Here is a 14955-nt window from a genome sequence, read left to right as displayed (position 1 = left end):
TTGACATATTTTGACAATTTTTTGTCTGTGTTTTAGAGTTTAGCGATGTTTTAGTAAAATTTCCCTTTTTCCCTTTTTTTCCCACTCATACTTGGTACGAATGCCACGATCTTACGTGATATAACTTAACCTATTCATTTTTTTTGTGCTAAACTACACGAGAGCCTCTACGTGCTTTGACCTACTAGTAGTGGTTATGGACCGGTTGAAAGTCATTAAGTGAGGATCAAAAAAACCTCAAAAACTCACTTTCTCTCCACGTTCCGTGCCTCATTTATTGCGCTGACGATGTTTCACAGCGTAGAAAACAGCACCAAAAACTCAAAAACTCACTTTAATTCACTGAAGTGAGCCACAGTGTTGCCAACCTACGAAAATTTCTCCAAAACCTCAAAAAAAAAAAAAAAAAAAAAAACTCACTTTCTCTTATTCATTGCGCTGACACAGCGTGATGAGTAAATGTACTCTTTCATCCTTGAAGTACGAATGCACCTTATCGTAATTTTCCAAGTCCGGGACCAATGTTTATATATCGTGACCTTTGTAAACCTCTCTCGGAACGATGTGCCACACACACACGCGCGCGCGCCTCTCATTATTTCTGTATTGTGACGTGTTTTTTTATTTTAAGCAAACAAACAAATACTAATTGTTTTTTTTCCCACATGTATGTAATGCGATTTAGGGGGAAGAGAGGGGCCAAAATTTTTGAACTTACGGCTGAAAAAAAAAGTTTCTATAACATGTTTTTGTTCGAGGCAAATTCATAGGTAGATATTGTTAAATAAACATTAATATTGTAAATATATATATATATACTTATTGTATTTAGTTTTTCGGTATCGAAAAAAGCGTATTTGAAAATATTACGCCTTTGCCTGTGGACATCTAGAAACGACAATTTCGTTCCCCTTTTCTCTGCGTGTGCTAATGACAGTTATTCAACAATAGGTAGGCCACGATCTTACGTGATATAACTTAACCTATTTTTTTTCTTTTTCCGCACCGACATTGGACTCCGTTTGTTTTATTATTTCAGTCGAGAACATGAAGACGATACCTGTGGAAATATTTCTAGTGTTTGCTACTAGATGTCACCACCGGCGACGTGGATGCAGTGTTGCCGTACTATGAGGTAACAATTTCCCTTCCTTTTTTTTTGACTATTCTTTTCCCTTCACCTAAGCAAATGACATAATAGAATAATAATTAGTTGTGGTAGTAAAAAGCAGCATTATTAGCGGTGGTGCAGTTGCGGTATTGTGGTATTTTTAATCGAAATTTCTCTTTTGGCTAAAAATCTCGGTCATGTGGCAACACTGCGTGGATGCATAAAAGAACAATTATACAGAACCTTTTTCGGTTCTCCTCCGTAGCCGTGCGTGTTAAGGCGTTCACTCGTTCTTGTCATTGTTCGTTCTACGTGTGGCCTATAGGTTCGAACCCGGTCGTGGTCGAAAGTTTTTCAGCGTGTCTAGGAGTCTTTAACAGTGTGTATATTTACTTCTCTGTGTTGCGTCTACGGATTCTGAACGGGGTTGCTTAATGTATATGTTGTTCTTGATATACATTACATATATGTATATATGTGGTGTTCATGTATGTATCCAAAGCACATTGGAAACAATATTCGATCATTAGCTGCGTTCAACCACTGCTGCGGTGGAGTGACCACCCCCTGTCCTCGGGGGTCCTATCCCTGTCCCCGGGCTCGTGTTCCCGGTTAAGTTAGGTTAAGTTGTCTATGTCTATGTGTAATGTCTATGTCCATGTCTCTGTCTTTGTAGTTTTTTTTTGTCCTAAGATTTTTTTAACGCTGGACTTAGAAAATTTTCGATTGATGAAAAAAATTGGTTCCATGACGACCTATGTTCATTTTGGTATGGGTGGACAGAGGACACCGAGACTCGACCAACGCACTAAACCCGACCTCTCTAAGACTATTCGTTCAAAAGTTACGAGTGATCAAAGTTTTTGGGGGTTGGGCTAACTTCTTACCCCTTGGCCCCAGGACCACCAAAACTTGGTACACGTATTCTCCACCTCCAAAATCGACAGGGGGGGGGGTAGCTTCACTACCGGGATGGGGGTGTTTTTCGAGTTATTTCTTCGATAACTCTTACCATTTTGGAGATATTTGCAATTTAACGCTGGACTTGGAAAATTTTCGATTGATAAAAAATTGGTTCCATGACGACCTATGTTTATTTTGGTATGGGTGGACAGAGGACTCCGAGACTCGACCGACGCACTAAACCCGACCTCTCTACGACTATTCGTTCAAAAGTTACGAGGGATCAAAATTTTTGGGAGGGGGTGGGCTAACTTCTTACCCCTTGGCCCCAGGACCACCAAAACTTGGTACACGTATTCTCCACCTCCAAAATCGACAGGGGGGGGGGTAGCTTCACTACCGGGATGGGGGTGTTTTTCGAGTTATTTCTTCGATAACTCTTACCATTTTGGAGATATTTGCAATTTAACGCTGGACTTGGAAAATTTTCGATTGATAAAAAATTGGTTCCATGACGACCTATGTTTATTTTGGTATGGGTGGACAGAGGACTCCGAGACTCGACCGACGCACTAAACCCGACCTCTCTACGACTATTCGTTCAAAAGTTACGAGGGATCAAAATTTTTGGGAGGGGGTGGGCTAACTTCTTACCCCTTGACCCCAGGACCACCAAAACTTGGTATACGTATTCTACACCTCCAAAATCGACAGGGGACATCTAACGATGCCGTATGGGGGTGTTTTTCGATATATTTTTTCCATAACTCTTACCATTTTCGAGATATTTGCAATTTAAGATTTTTTTAACGCTGGACTTAGAAAATTTTCGGTACATTTTTTTTGTTCCATGACGACCTATGTTTATTTTGGTATGGGAGGACAGAGGACACCGAGACTCGACCGACACACTAAACCCAACCTCTCTACGCGTACTCTACGTCACCAAAAAAGGTTAAAGGTTCCAAATAACAATAGTTAGAGTTTCCCCAATCTAGTAAAGTGGATTGGTTGAAATCTCCAAGGCGTATTTTGCATTTTTTTTTCAAATATGAACACGTTAAAACTGAACTGTCTCGGATTTTTGAGTTTTGTATTCGCCCTGAGAAAATTCTATATAAAATAACATACCTGAAAATTGTATTCACAGTAGATTGAATTCTTAAGTTTTTGTATTCGCACACAAGAAATTCTATATAAATAACATACCTGAAATTCTATTTACAGTAGATTGAATTTTTGAGTTTTGTAATCACTCCAAGAAATTCTATATAAAATAACATACCTGAAAATTGTATCGCTATATACTAGACTTTTTGATTTCTGTGATTTTGGAGAAAGCAATGGCATCCACCACCAGTTTCAATCGTAAAAATGATAAAACTGAATGTGTTACTTGTGGGAAGCTAATCTCAAGGAACAATTTATCGGTACACAGGGCAAGATGTAGCGAAACAGGTTCGAGAATTAATCGTTCGTTACCTTCTAAGTCTTGTGCTCGATGCGGAAAAATGATCAGCATTGAACATTTAAGTAAACACCTCAAAATTTGCAAACCATCGACCGGACAAGCATCGAAAAGGAAAATCGATAATTCAGAAACTGAAGCTTCCACTTCCAAACAAGTTAAATTATCTAATGAACGCAAACCAATTAGATCTGCATTTAACCGTCATATTCAGGATTTCTCTTTTACTTCGGAACCAGGCTGCGACATTCTTTGTTTCTTGCGTGAAACGAAAACATCCGTGATAAATATTCTAAAAAATAAATTGGAAAATAATTCCATAAAAGTATACGTTGATCTATTTTCCGAATACGAAAAAGTCGATTTTACAACAAGTATTTTTTATCATCGAACAAAAAACCAGGCTCTTCATTTGGCGGACGTCGATAATTTGGACGAATTTTATTCTGATCTTTCAAATGAACTGGTTAAGAAACACGACGATTTCGAGGCTAAAGGAGCGGGATGGTCTGTGTGTGGAAGTCCTCACACGTTAACTGTTTACGTGAACCGATTCTCGCCTCTTCGCGCTTCCAGCTACGTTCCTCTTCCACCGAACATTCAACACAAGAGGGCTGTGTTAAATATACAGAACAGCGATAACAAGTGTTTCCTTTGGTGTATATTGGCTGCACTGCATCCTGTTTATTGCAAAAATAATCCACAGTGGGTTGGACATTACAAACAATACGAGTCCGAGTTTGAAAGTGTAATGTCTGGCATCGAATACCCGGTGACATTGTCGGATATAACAAAGTTTGAAAATCGTGCAGGAAAACGCATCGCTATTAATGTATATTCCTTCACGTCAGATAAATATCTCGTGCAACCCGTCAGGATAAGCGATATCGACGATGACGATGCTCGTGTGATTAATCTTCTTCTAATTTCAAACGAGGATGTTCATCACTACACGCTAATTCGTTCTCTATCACGTTTGGTCAGAAGTCAAACTACCAAGTATGCAAACCACATCGAAGTTTGCCCGAGATGCCTAACCATGTTCGACGATCGAAAACAAGTCGATTATCGAAATTACACCGGACGTCAGATTGCTATCGAGAAACTTGCCGAACATAAAATTTATTGCGGTGACAACAGACCGACTCGCATGTTGATGCCGAAATCAAAAGAGGTCGAAGAATTTAGGATGCATAAGGCATTTTTGGAGCATCCCGCAATCATCATTGCTGATTTTGAGTCTTTTCTCAAACCGTTGTCGTACTGCGAACCAGACCCCGAACTTTCTTCCACAACACCGTATCAGTTGCACGAAGCCTCGAGTTTCGGATATGTTGTCGTGCGACAGGATAGGATAGATGAACCGTACGTTTACCGAGGACTAGACGTAATCAAACATTTTTTTGAAAAGATGGTTGAAGAGGTTGAGACCATTGGCAGCCTCTTACGCGAATCGAAACCAATGCTTCCATTATCCAGCGATGAACTTCAATCTCACAATAACATTGAAACGTGTCCGGTGTGCGATCAACGTTTCACCGACGAGAACCGGAAAGTAATTCACCATAATCACTTCACCGGAAACTACATCGGTGGAATCTGTAACACGTGTAATCTAAAGATCCAAAAACCTACGTTTGTCCCCATATACCTTCATAATGGCAGCGGTTACGACTTCCATCTCTTAATTCGGAATCTTGGATATGATAGACAAAAAATAAATATTCTAGCAGAGAATGAAGAAAGGTACATCAGTGTCAGCAAGCGAGTATTGATTCCGGGAACAAACGAAACTGTGGAGATGAGATTTTTAGATTCTTACAGATTTTTATCTGCCAGCTTGGACGCTCTTGCAAGCAAACTTTCGGCTGAACAATTTAGAATAACGAGAGCTAATTTTCCCACCGTAGACATAGAAATGATTAGACGTAAAGGTATTTACCCTTACGAATATGTTAGTGATAATTCTAAATTTAACGACGACACTCTTCCACCTCAAAAAGAATTTTACAGTCGACTCAGAGAGAAAGGAATCACGGACGATGAATACGAACACGCGCAACGGATGTGGGACAAATTAGGATGTAGGACACTCGGCGATTATCACGATGCCTACTTAAAACTGGACGTGACGATACTCGCGGATGTTTTCCAAGCATTCAGGAAAACGTCGGCGAATATTTACAAATTAGATCCTGCATATTTTTACGGTCTCTCGGGCTTAGCGTGGTCTGCCATGTTATTACAGACAAAAATAAAACTCGAATTGATACCGGACGTGGACATGTTATATTTTATCGAGAGGGGGATACGAGGTGGAATGGTGCAATGCGTACAGAGACATGCAAAAGCAAATAACGTTCACATGACAGAAGAATACGATCCTAACGAACAATCGAAATACATATTTTATGTGGATGCAAATAATTTATACGGACATGCTATGATACAAAAACTTCCTTACGGCGGGTTCGAATGGGCGGATACCACTTCCATTAACATTAATAATTTCAACGACTGTGAATTTGGCTTGTTTATAGAGGTGGACCTCGAATTCCCCGACCATCTACACGATTACTTCAAAGATCTACCTCCTGCACCCGAACTAAAATGTTCGCCTGATTCAAATCAACGTAAGCTTCTGTTAACATTGGATAGGAAAGAGAGATACGTTCTCCATTACAAAAATCTTCAATTCTTAATTGAGAAGGGAGTTCAAGTAATAAATGTGAGAAGAATAATGAAATTCAAACATTCCGAGTGGTGAAAACCTTACATTGAAAATAATACGTATCATAGAACACGCGCCACGTCAGATTTAGATAAAGATTTTTTTAAACTCATGAATAATGCTGTTTACGGAAAAACAATGGAGAATGTCAGGAAGCACGTGGACGTGAGATTAGTTCCCGATTCAAATAAATGTAGAAAATTGATAGCATCGCCGACATTCAAATCACGAAATATATATAATGAAAACCTGGCCCTGTTTGTGATGGATAAAAAAATAATCAAGTTCAACAAACCAATCTACGTGGGGGCGACGGTTTTGGATTTATCTAAACTGCATATGTTTGAATTTCATTATAATGTCATGAAACCCTTCTATAATGAAAATTTAACACTTCTGTACACGGACACGGACAGTTTTATTTATTCCGTACAGACATCTGACCTCTACAACAATTTGAAACAACCGAAAATGATTGATCATTTCGACACATCTTCCTTCCGTCAACCAAACAGATTTGATCTCCCTTCTCGCAATAAAAAAGTGCTTGGTAAAATGAAGGATGAATGCAACGGAGAAATCATTCTGGAGTTCGCCGGCTTACGTTCCAAAATGTATGTGGTGAAAACAGAAACCAGCATCACCAAAAAAGCCAAAGGTGTTGGTAAAAATACCGTGAAAAACAAGCTTGTGTTCGAGGATTACATCAATTGCCTTTATTCACAGTCGAGGATTCTACGTTTGGAGACAAGGATACAAAGCGTAGACCACGTGCTTACAACAAACAAAATTAGGAAAGTAGCATTAGATCCGCATGACGATAAAAGATGTATTTTGTCTTGTGGAATCCACACGTTGCCTTGGGGACACTATCGTTTAGAAATTAGTAAAAATTGTAGACAATGCAATTAAAAAAAAAATAAACTTAAATAACTATAACTAAAATAAAAAAAAACTTTAACTGTCTCAAATTATCACATACACAATAAATAACTAGCAAGGACAATGAATCTCTTTGGTTTCCGAAAGCAAACAATGGAGACTGTACACCGCACGGCAGATCATGCATTTCTACCTTCCATGTTATCTGAACTCAACGGCCTGTTGATCAATCAATTTTCGGAACGCTGCTCTTCTTGCTGGAACAGTGACGATTTCGGATTCGCGACGATCGACATGACGAGGAAACCCAACGACGGAAAATACAGAAACAAAATCAACGACTTTCTAAACGTTGCAACGTTGTTCCGAAGTAAAAGAGAAATCCTGAATATGACGGTTAAATGCAGATCTAATTGGTTTGCGTTCATTAGATAATTTAACTTGTTTGGAAGTGGAAGCTTCAGTTTCTGAATTATCGATTTTCCTTTTCGATGCTTGTCCGGTCGATGGTTTGCAAATTTTGAGGTGTTTACTTAAATGTTCAATGCTGATCATTTTTCCGCATCGAGCACAAGACTTAGAAGGTAACGAACGATTAATTCTCGAACCTGTTTCGCTACATCTTGCCCTGTGTACCGATAAATTGTTCCTTGAGATTAGCTTCCCACAAGTAACACATTCAGTTTTATCATTTTTACGATTGAAACTGGTGGTGGATGCCATTGCTTTCTCCAAAATCACAGAAATCAAAAAGTCTAGTATATAGCGATACAATTTTCAGGTATGTTATTTTATATAGAATTTCTTGGAGTGATTACAAAACTCAAAAATTCAATCTACTGTAAATAGAATTTCAGGTATGTTATTTATATAGAATTTCTTGTGTGCGAATACAAAAACTTAAGAATTCAATCTACTGTGAATACAATTTTCAGGTATGTTATTTTATATAGAATTTCTTGAGGTGATTACAAAACTCAAAAGAATCAATCTACTGTGAATATAATTTTCAGGTATGTTATTTTATATAGAATTTTCTCAGGGCGAATACAAAACTCAAAAATCCGAGACAGTTCAGTTTTAACGTGTTCATATTTGAAAAAAAATGCAAAATACGCCTTGGAGATTTCAACCAATCCACTTTACTAGATTGGGGAAACTCAAACTATTGTTATTTGGAACCTTTAACCTTTTTTGGTAACGTAGAGTACGCGTAGAGAGGTTGGGTTTAGTGTGTCGGTCGAGTCTCGGTGTCCTCTGTCCTCCCATACCAAAATAAACATAGGTCGTCATGGAACAAAAAAAAAATGTACCGAAAATTTTCTAAGTCCAGCGTTAAAAAAATCTTAAATTGCAAATATCTCGAAAATGGTAAGAGTTATCGAAAAAATATATCGAAAAACACCCCCATACGGCATCGTTAGATGCCCCCTGTCGATTTTGGAGGTGTAGAATACGTATACCAAGTTTTGGTGGTCCTGGGGTCAAGGGGTAAGAAGTTAGCCCACCCCCTCCCAAAAATTTTGATCCCTCGTAACTTTTGAACGAATAGTCGTAGAGAGGTCGGGTTTAGTGCGTCGGTCGAGTCTCGGTGTCCTCTGTCCACCCATACCAAAATAAACATAGGTCGTCATGGAACCAATTTTTTATCAATCGAAAATTTTCCACGTCCAGCGTTAAATTGCAAATATCTCCAAAATGGTAAGAGTTATCAAAGAAATAACTCGAAAAACACCCCCATCCCGGTAGTGAAGCTACCCCCCCCCCTGTCGATTTTGGAGGTGGAGAATACGTGTACCAAGTTTTGGTGGTCCTGGGGCCAAGGGGTAAGAAGTTAGCCCAACCCCCAAAAACTTTGATCACTCGTAACTTTTGAACGAATAGTCTTAGAGAGGTCGGGTTTAGTGCGTTGGTCGAGTCTCGGTGTCCTCTGTCCACCCATACCAAAATGAACATAGGTCGTCATGGAACCAATTTTTTTCATCAATCGAAAATTTTCTAAGTCCAGCGTTAAAAAAATCTTAGGACAAAAAAAAACTACAAAGACAGAGACATGGACATAGACATTACACATAGACATAGACAACTTAACCTAACTTAACCGGGAACAGGGGGTGGTCACTCCACCGCAGCAGTGGTTGAACGCAGCTAATGATCGAATATTGTTTCCAATGTGCTTTGGATACATACATGAACACCACATATATACATATATGTAATGTATATCAAGAACAACATATACATTAAGCAACCTTGTTCAGAATCCGTAGACGCAACACAGAGAAGTAAATATACACACTGTTAAAGACTCCTAGACACGCTGAAAAACTTTCGACCACGACCGGGTTCGAACCTATAGGCCACACGTAGAACGAACAATGACAAGAACGAGTGAACGCCTTAACACGCACGGCTACGGAGGAGAACCGAATAAGGTTCTGTATAATTGTTCTTTTATGCATCCACGCAGTGTTGCCACATGACCGAGATTTTTAGCCAAAAGAGAAATTTCGATTAAAAATACCACAATACCGCAACTGCACCACCGCTAATAATGCTGCTTTTTACTACCACAACTAATTATTATTCTATTATGTCATTTGCTTAGGTGAAGGGAAAAGAATAGTCAAAAAAAAAGGAAGGGAAATTGTTACCTCATAGTACGGCAACACTGCATCCACGTCGCCGGTGGTGACATCTAGTAGCAAACACTAGAAATATTTCCACAGGTATCGTCTTCATGTTCTCGACTGAAATAATAAAACAAACGGAGTCCAATGTCGGTGCGGAAAAAGAAAAAAAATAGGTTAAGTTATATCACGTAAGATCGTGGCCTACCTATTGTTGAATATCTGTCATTAGCACACGCAGAGAAAAGGGGAACGAAATTGTCGTTTCTAGATGTCCACAGGCAAAGGCGTAATATTTTCAAATACGCTTTTTTCGATACCGAAAAACTAAATACAATAAGTATATATATATATTTACAATATTAATGTTTATTTAACAATATCTACCTATGAATTTGCCTCGAACAAAAACATGTTATAGAGACTTTTTTTTTTCAGCCGTAAGTTCAAAAATTTTGGCCCCTCTCTTCCCCCTAAATCGCATTACATACATGTGGGGAAAGAAAAACAATTATTATTTGTTTGTTTGCTTAAAATAAAAAAAACACGTCACAATACAGAAATAATGAGAGGCGCGCGCGCGTGTGTGTGTGGCACATCGTTCCGAGAGAGGTTTACAAAGGTCACGATATATAAACATTGGCCCCGGACTTGGAAAATTACGATAAGGTGCATTCGTACTTCAAGGATGAAAGAGTACATTTACTCATCACGCTGTGTCAGCGCAATGAATAAGAGAAAGTGAGTTTTTTTTTTTTTTTTTGAGGTTTTGGAGAAATTTTCGTAGGTTGGCAACACTGTGGCTCAGGTCAGTGAATTAAACTGAGTTTTTGAGTTTTTGGTGCTGTTTTCTACGCTGTGAAACATCGTCAGCGCAATAAATGAGGCACGGAACGTGGAGAGAAAGTGAGTTTTTGAGGTTTTTTGATCCTCACTTAATGACTTTCAACCGGTCCATAACCACTACTAGTAGGTCAAAGCACGTAGAGGCTCTCGTGTAGTTTAGCACAAAAAAAATGAATAGGTTAAGTTATATCACGTAAGATCGTGGCATTCGTACCAAGTATGAGTGGGAAAAAAGGGAAAAAAGGGAAATTTTACTAAAACATCGCTAAACGCTAGAACACAGACAAAAAATTGTCAAAATATGTCAAGAACTGATATTCAATTGATAAAAAAAGAGGCTACAAATGTATACCTACTAAGTGTGAGTGGGAAAAAAGGGAAATTTTACTAAAACGTCGCTAAACGCAAAAACATCGACAAAAAATTGTCAAAATATGTCAAAAACTGATATTCGATTGGTAAAAAACAGAGGCTACAAATGCATACCTACAAAGTGTTATTTTGAAACAATCAATTAACACTACTAATATGTGCTATCATATTTATTTCTACTCAAAATAATTGCTTAAATATGATATGAACCTCTAAGCTATCATATTTGTTATTACTAAATATAATTTCTTAGATATAAAAAAAACTGACTACTTGGTTACCAATACAAAAATAGATACTACTTTTCATACACGCTTTTATTTATTCAAATTTCCCACATGTTATTATATAAAGAAAATATATACTATTTTTAACACACCATGTCTTTATGTATATGACTTGTGGGACATACTGTCTATTGATCACCTACACATACTAGTATTGATCCATTCTGGAATAACTTGCACAAGGTTGTACGCTAGGTCCTATACAACTGACGGTCATGAATGAAAGCAAAGTTGATTTTTGGCTACACCTATTGCAATAGCTTTTAGTGGTCGTCTTAATGATTACTCCTTTGAATCAGTGCCACATTGTGATATCAACAATTTTTTGAAGAACATAAAATCTTCAATAATTGAACTCGTAAAAAGTGAACTTAAAAATAAACCGATCAAGTTTTATACTACTCTATCTTCTGAATATGAGAAACCTGATGAGACGCATCATATACATCACCATTGTTCCAAAATGCAGCCTCTATATTTGAGTGCAATAGATAACTTGTAACAAATTTATGCCCAGCTTATGGGCACCATACTTACAAAACATGTGGAATATGATGCTAAAGGATCTGGTTGGAAATTATGTGTACTCCCACATAAACTAAATCTGAAAATAAGTCAATTCTCACCGTTATGTACTTCTACTTATGCCCTTCTTCCAGTAGATATTCAGAATAAGGAAGCAGTGGTCAATATTAATAAAATATATATAACAATTGTTTTCTATGGTGTGGTCTTGGCTAAACTTTACCCTATTCATTGCAAAAACAAATCAGAGCTAGTTCATCATTATATACAATATGAGACAGAGTGTATAGATACTATGTGAGATAAACAATATCATGTTGCTATAATTGATAAAACAAAATTTTAAAAAGAAGCAAAATAACTCTTTGTAATCAATGTGTATGCTTAGACAGAGAACAATTTTATATATCCTCTCAGAATAAGTAATATTAATTATGAAAATGATACTGAGATTGATTTGTTACTAATTTCAGATGACAAAAATTTCCATTACTGTCTAATTCGTAATCTTTTTCGTCTGGTGAGAAGTCAAATAACTAAATATCACGGGGAAATCAAAATTTGTTGTAGGTGTTTGACTACATTTAATACTTGTAAACAAGTGAACTGTGTTAAATACAATAATCAAGAAATCGCCATCCAGAAAGTTAAAGAACACAAACAATACTGTGGTGAGAACAAACATGTACGTACGATTATGCCCAAACCAAAAGAAGTTGAGAAATTCAAACAATTCAGGGCCCTGTTGGAGTATACAGCTACAATAATAGCTCATTTTTAGGAATTTCACAAACCATTTAAATATTCAGACCGTGATCCTCAAATATCTTCTACTACACCTTATCAACTCCATGAGGTCTCTAGTTAAGCTTACGTAATTCTGTGGCGTAATCATTAAAGCCTAATGATTTTTATTTATACATAGGACACAATGCAGTCAAACACTTTTTCCAAAAAAGAGAAGAAGAAGTAAAATAAATTTGTGGTGTACTATCTGTGTCAAAGCCAAGAGTACCAATATCTACTGTTGTGGAGCAATTATATGATGCTACTGAGATTTGCCCACAGTGCAATTCATATTTATACAAATGATAATAAGAAAGTTCATCACCATTATCTTTTGACAGGAGAAAATTTTGGGGCTTTTGTACAACAGATGTAATCTCAAAATGCAAAGAAACAAATTTGTCCCCATATTCTTTCGTAATGGCAGTGGCTATGATTTCCACTATTTAATTAGACATCTATGTTATGATACAGAAAATATAGAAGCATAGAAGCAGAAAATCAAGCAAAACAGTGAAGATTCCTGAAGTGGCACTATTAAGATGAGATTTGTAGACTCTATGAAATTTCTCTCTACTGGCCTGGATGATCTTGCCAACAAATTATCTAATATACAGTTCCAAATTACAACTAACAGTTTTCCAGGCTTAGGCATAGAACATATTAGGCAAAAATAAGTCTATCCATATGTATATGTAACTGACCATACTAAGTTTGATGATGAAACTCTTACTCTTCTCAAGGAGTTCTATAGCCAACTTAGAGAAAATAATATTACAGATAAAGATTACCATCATGAACAACTTGTGTTGAAGAAATTAGTTTGTAAGACACTGGAAGATCACCATGATGCTTATTTAAAGTTAGATGTGACAATTCTTCCCGACATATTTCAAGCTTGTAGAAAATTATCTATGTATACTTATAAATTGCACCCTGTAAATTTTACAGTCTCCCAGTTTTAGCTTGGTCAGCTCTGTTGCAAAAAATAAAAATCGAGCTGGAGCAAATTTCACTTGTGGACATGTTTCATTTTATAGAAAGAGCTATACGTTGGGGGCATGGTATACAATGTACACACATATATAAAAGGGCCAACAATATACATATGACAATAGAATATAATTTAAATGAACCCTCTAGCTATATATTCTATGTTGATGTAAATAATTTATATGGTTATTCAATGATGCAGAAACTTCCCTATGCTAATTTTCAGTGGATAGACCATACATCAATAAACCTAGAAAATTTTGATGATACTGAGTATGGTTTCTTTGCAGTGGTAGATTTTGATTTCCTTCATAAGTTGCATAATCTGTTTTCTGATTTGCCATCATCCCCTGAGTTCAATTGTCCACCTGAATCAAAAGAAGAAAAGCTTCTGATGACTCTGAATCTAAAGAGAGATTCATACACTATAAGAATCTCAAATTTTAATAGAGAAAAATGTTCGTGTAGTGTAAGTTCGAAGAGTCCTCACATTCAAGAAAACACAAGAAAAAGAACACTAGCTAATTTAGATTTAGACGAGAATTTCTATAATTTAATGAATAATGCTGTAAATTGTAAGACCATAGAGAATATTAGGAAGTATGTAGATGTTAGACTAGCCTCTGATCCAAAAAAAATATACTAAGTTAGTGGCAAATCCAAAATTTAAATGGAGAACAATATATCATGAAGATTTGTCACTTTCCAAATAGGAAAGCTATGGCTGAAATTTAACAGACCTATCTATATGGGAGCTGCAGTTTTGGATATGTCTAAGCTTCACATATAAAGCCTTTTTATACAAAAGACCTTTCTTCTCTGTATATGGAGACTGATAGTTTTATATACCATATCAAGACACCTAATCTGTATGAAGATATAAAACATTCTAAGTTGGTTGGTTGTTTTTACACATCTTCATTCCTTCATGATTTTGTTATACCTTCCCACAACAAAAAGGTGCATGGTAAACTAAAAATTAAAAAGTAATGATATTATTAAGGATTTTTTTTGGATTACTTGCAAAGATTTTTGCAATTAGATCAGAAAAATATAGTGTTAAAAATGCCAAGGGATTAGGTAGAACCATAGTAGAGAATAAACTCTCCTTTGATGATTATTACAACTGTCCCAAAACTAAGTCTCCCAAAGTAAGGGAAGAAAAAATAATTCAAAGTGTTGATCATATATTAACTACAAATAAAATAAGAAAAATTGACATGGATTCAGAGGATGACATCAGACAGATTCTCTCATGTGAAATACATACATTACCATTGCCTAGTAGATGTCGACCTTTGTAATATTTGCCAAATAACCATGAATTTACTTGGGTTTATAAAACAAGCTATGGAAGTACCTGTTCAGATTGTCTTACCAAATTTCACTAATTTCTAAACAAAATGGACTATTAATTATTT

This window comes from Lepisma saccharinum, chromosome 23, assembly GCF_977018435.1.
Source record: "Lepisma saccharinum chromosome 23, izLepSacc3.1, whole genome shotgun sequence".
Lineage (NCBI taxonomy): Eukaryota > Metazoa > Arthropoda > Insecta > Zygentoma > Lepismatidae > Lepisma > Lepisma saccharinum.
The sequence above is the reverse complement of the archived record's forward strand: the minus strand, read 5'-3'. Positions refer to the sequence as shown.